At 52.2% G+C, this 5238-nt stretch overlaps 1 pseudogene; it reads right to left on the bottom strand.

Annotated features, from left to right (window-relative positions):
- Positions 1-2552: 2552 nt before the first annotated feature.
- LOC123154302 (anthocyanidin 5,3-O-glucosyltransferase-like) lies at positions 2553-4086 on the bottom strand (annotated as a pseudogene).
- Between the last annotated feature and the right edge of the window lie 1152 nt (positions 4087-5238).

Raw genomic sequence — 5238 nt, 5'->3', positions numbered from 1 at the left:
TATATACCGTTTTACTAGATTTTGTATATAGCGTTACTAGGGGGTGTAGAATAAGCTATTCTACACTCACGCTATCCGCAGAGGCTGAGTTCGCGCATAGACGAAGAATGTCCTGCCTCAGTACCTTGAGGAGGCAGTCCGTGGTGTTCTGGAGATGGAGTTTTCTGACCAGCGCTAGTACAACGTCATCCCCCTAGTGGGACAACGCCATCCTCGTCCAATTCTGGTTCACAAACTTAGTGAACAAGGTCCACGGTCACGTGTGGGGGTGTAGTGGCGACTCCTTCTACTCCGTCCCACTCGACGTCGTGGATAACATGCATCTGGCATCGAAGAGATGGACAGTCTGCTCAGTGTAGTTTGGTTGAGAAGTCTGGTATGTGTGCGACTCTGGAATAGCCATTGCTGCCCAAGTGGCAGTAGCTGCGTCCGGAGGCCCTGCATTTTATTCATGCACAAATTATTTGACAAACATTTTTTATCATGGTATTGACATGACCCAGGAACCATTAACAACTAAATAATTTATACTAAACACGAAGCTTTAGCGGACGACAAGTTATTTTTTCAAGCTACATGGCAAGTTCTTATGTTTTACAGATGACAGCTTCACTCATGCATAAACGCACCTTCAACTTTTCCAACCACAGTTAGACCATCATGGATTTTTCAGTACGCAATTCCTCTTTCATTTTAAAGATAGACCATACTCTGCCATGTTCTACCATGTGTTCAAACTCCACATTCGCATACTACAACTGCCACCTCAACGGCAATACGGATGATAGCTTATTTTTGCGAGTGCAATATGACAACTATTGTGCTTTTCTTTGTAATACTACACACACTTTGCATTTTTTCTTTTGACCTCCCCTGTTTTTGCTTTCTTCATTGGCCATTTTTCCATTTTTATTGATCTAAATGCATACGTACTTTGTAGAAACATATGGTATTTACGGTTTTACACTTACTGGCATTCGACGTACTTGCGGTTGCACCTAGTGTTAGCTGGTTGACTAATCCCGATCCTGTAAATGAGTCCTGTATGTGCAGCCGTTTCCTTGGGTGTGATAGTTTGCTAGGCTCTCCTTGATCATTCGTCCATCCATATCTGGCATGTGTGCTCCCACCCAATGCCCCTGATTTTTACATTTATCCATATTAAGCACTTTTCATTTTTTTACAATCATGTTGCACTTATTTTCTCATATTTTCTCTATTCACAAAGAACATTGTACCTGCGTCCAAGTACTGCCGTAGTAGTGGCAACAAAGGGCCAGTTGAGTTTAGCTCGTCATAACCATGCACATCCCATGACGGCGCTTGTAAAGAACTGTAGAACCATGGATTCCCACCATTTCCCGAATCCATTCCTTGTCCTTTTTTTTCGATCTGCACAACCAGAGCAAGTACAATCAAACTTGAACGTACTTGACTCTAACACATATTAACTGTACCGTGCACTCACGTCCCAACAAACCATACAATGCACATGACAACAAACTACAACATGCAGATGGCAACAACTATGTCATGCAGATGGCAAAAACCATACCATTCACATGGCAACAATTATGCAATGCTGATGGGCAACACCTACATCATGCACACAATGCGATCAACTACATCGTACACATAATGGCAACAATTAGAGCATGCACATGGCAACACCCACATGATGCACATGGCAACAACCATATCATGCACATGGCAACAATTGGGGTGACCACCTACATCGCAACACTATCATAACCTCAGGGATGGCAACTGTTTTTGCTCTCCCAACCACATCCTAGTCTTAGTTCTACTGCCACTCCCTACATGTGGCAAGATCAGTAGCACACACGGTAACATCTAGTTATTCCCAGATCTTGCCATGGAACCCCCCCCCCTACACATCAGTGGTTCATGGGAAGGGTAGGAGATGGGGGGGGGAGGGAGAGGGGGATGAAGGGGACAAGGGATTCATCTGGCCGGCGGCTCAATTTGGGCTACATGTCGCCCGATCTTGCCATGGAAATTTCATGGATATGAATGTCCGGCGACGGAGAGGGGGATGAAGGGGACCAGAGGGGGTGGAGGAGGAATTCACCTAGTCGGCGGCTCAATTTAGCCTACAGATCGCCAGATCTTGCCATGGCAACTTCAGGGAGAGCCACGCCGGCGACGGAGAGAGGAAGGAACTGTGAGGGGATCGGGAGGGATTGAGGAGGGTGATGACTTCAGGTGGCGACGCGCCGTGGTCAGGGTCGCACGCTGACCAGGTGGCACGCTGATTGGGTCGTTTGGGGGATAAGCGATCCTGTCCGAATGGTTTTGTTCGGCTCGATCCACTACCAGTCCGAATGGGTCGTTCGGCGCGGACACCCTAAATCCCGAACGAACGCGCATTATCGGCGTCCTAGTCATAATATTTGCACCAAAATTTCCAAGGCTACTTGTCATAGCATGACGCACATCCATAGAAAAAGAAACCAACTTCCTTCACAAACTTTTGATATGAAAAAATGTGAATATTGCCATCAGAAGAACTGAATGCATGGGTCATGATTCCAAACAGCTACCCTGCTGCCTATATCTAATCTCAGGTGTCCTGTTCTTGCATGCCGTGAGCTTTCAAGATTTGCACCTGCCCTGTTCTTGCAAGGACATTAATTTACCTGGTGATCTATCTCCCTTGTGAAGGTGAAGCCATCCAGCTCTCCACCAGTTGTGTCAAGGTCACGACCGACTCCCCACCCAGGAGCAGCGCCTCCTTGCCCAGCCGCATGGCCGCCAAGGTCCGCTCTCGGAGCACTCTGCCGCCCTTAGACTCCATCATCCACCTCACCTTGGACTCCACTTCGTCGGCCTGGACCACCTCCTTGTCATACCCTTCCACCGCCACGGCCAAACCCAACTCTTTCTCCAGGAACACTTTGTGAACCCGTTGCTCCGCGTAGAGCGGCCAGGCCAGCATGGGCACGCCGGCCATGAGCGTCTCTAGCACGGAGTTCCACCCGCAGTGCGTCACGAAGGCACCCACCGCGTCGTGTGCCAGCACGTCACGCTGCGGTGCCCATGACTTGACGACGAGACCCGTGCCCTTGGTCTGCTCCAAGAAGCCCTCTGGGAGGAGAGCGTCGAGGTCCGGGTCCAGCAGCTTGTCCAGCTTCTTCGCCGGGCCGTCGATGTCCCTGGGCGGGCTCCGCACAACCCACAAGAACCTTTTGCCACTCGCTTCCAGGCCTATGGCCAGCTCTCTGGTCTGATTTGCGCTGAACAGGCTGCGGCTGCCGAAGCAGAGGAACACCACGCTGGCCTTGGGCTGTGTGTCTAGCCATGTCAGGCACTCTTGGTCGTGCTTCACGCCCACCTCCTCCGACTTGATCAGCGGCCTGATGCAGTAGACATGAGGCGTCAGGAGGCTGGGAGGTGTGCAGAGCCCGACACTGATGGCGTCGACGGCGCGCGACTCAAGCGAGCGGAAGGTGTTGACGATAATGCCCTGGGAGCGGCAGAGGTAGGGGGACACCCCCAGGAAAGCTCTGTATGCCGCGTCGTCACGATCCATGAGCGGCTTTGAAGCAGTGCGTTGCCAGGAACGAGGGGAGTCCCGGCACATGCACGAGCTCCTCGCCCATGTCTCAAAAGCTGGCGGCGCTCCGCGCGTGCAGCACCGGAAGGTACAAGAAAATGGCCAGAGTCTTGGCACATCATGTGAAGAAGCAGTAGGCGGGGATGCCGGCGACACTGCAGAAGAAGTCCACCACCAGGATGGCCGGGGAGGCGCCATCCAGGAAGTCACGGAGCTACGAACTGGAGGCGCGGGCGGCCTCGAAGGTCACCGCCTCAGGGTGGACGGAGTCTACGGGCGTGAGCTCGACCCGCGGGAGGCAGTGGAAGGAGATGGAGGGGTTGACCGCGGTGACGTCGGCCAGGAAAGGCCCGGCAGTGGAAGGAGATGGAGGGCTTGATGATGACGATGGTGACGGCGAGGCCGTGAGCGGCCAAGATTTTGCCGAGCTCGGCCATGGAGACGAGGTGGCCCAGGCCGGGCGCAGGGTATAGTACCACCTGCTTCCGGGTGGTTGCGGCGGCGTCCATCGATCACGTACGACGACGAGAGGCTTGTTCAGTCCCGGCCGGAGCAGTGTGGTGTCGGCTTTTCTTTGGTGTGTGGCGCGGATGGAGATGGCGAACGAGAGCCCCGACAATTTATAGATAAGCAAGAGCAACGCAACACAACCTATCGAAGTATCGATGGCCACTTGTTTCCCACTATCCCTAGGCTAGCCAGTACACCGGCCGGGCCACACCACGATGGGCAAGCTCACCAGCAAAGAAAGCAATGACACCATCTTTGGTAACAGAGAGCCTGATAATGACCGGTGTACTTGTACTAGGCATGCTATCGCCACTCCTTCGGTCACTACTTTTTTTTCACGAATACGCAAAGCTTGCGTGTCATTTCATTGATAGAAGAAAAGCAGAAAAGTACATAGGCGTGGACATGGGACCCGGAGCAAAATGACACAGGACAGAAGAAAAGACCACAGCTAAACCACCAAGCCAGACCCAAGTAGAGGGGCAAGCCGAACCGACCAAACATCAAACATCTCTAGATCCAACACCGGGGATGCCGCGAGCAAGCAAGATGGCACCTTCAAGAAGGTGAGCGATGTCGTGATGCCGCCGCCATCCGATCCAAAGAACCGGACCAAAGGTTTCCCCCGTTGCTCGAAGAGGGGCATGGATAGAGGTCATGACAGCACCTCCAGGGAGGGAAACGACACCCGCGAGTGCCACCGCTGCCAGCATCGGCGAGTCGAGCAGGGATTTCGCCCTGGCCTAATTCCGAGCGATCCCATTGCCGCAAATCAGGGTCCGAAGATGAGGAAGTCACTTGAGAGGGTGGGTGGAGTTGCACCTTCGGTCAATACTAAGGGTTAGTTCTTTTGGCAGCTTAGAAAATAAGCCGTTGCTATAATCCAGGGTATAGGTACATGAGCAGCGTGACCAGCAAGTTTTGCCATGCTGTAAGACCAGTGCCGGAGACAGGGGGACCAACAGGGGTCCTGGCCCCCCTAATGTCACTGGTTTAAGACTAATACTAGTGTAAACACATATTTTTTTGCTGTTAAAACCGAGTATTTTAATAGACTGGCCCTCCTCAACTAGGTTTAGCAACGTTTGGCCCTCCTCATTGGATTTTCCTGGGTCCGCCACTGTGTAAGACGTAGACCTCGCCAAGCTGCA

This window comes from Triticum aestivum, chromosome 7A (genome assembly GCF_018294505.1).
Source record: "Triticum aestivum cultivar Chinese Spring chromosome 7A, IWGSC CS RefSeq v2.1, whole genome shotgun sequence".
Classification (NCBI taxonomy): domain Eukaryota; kingdom Viridiplantae; phylum Streptophyta; class Magnoliopsida; order Poales; family Poaceae; genus Triticum; species Triticum aestivum.
The sequence above is the reverse complement of the archived record's forward strand: the minus strand, read 5'-3'. Positions and strand labels throughout refer to the sequence as shown.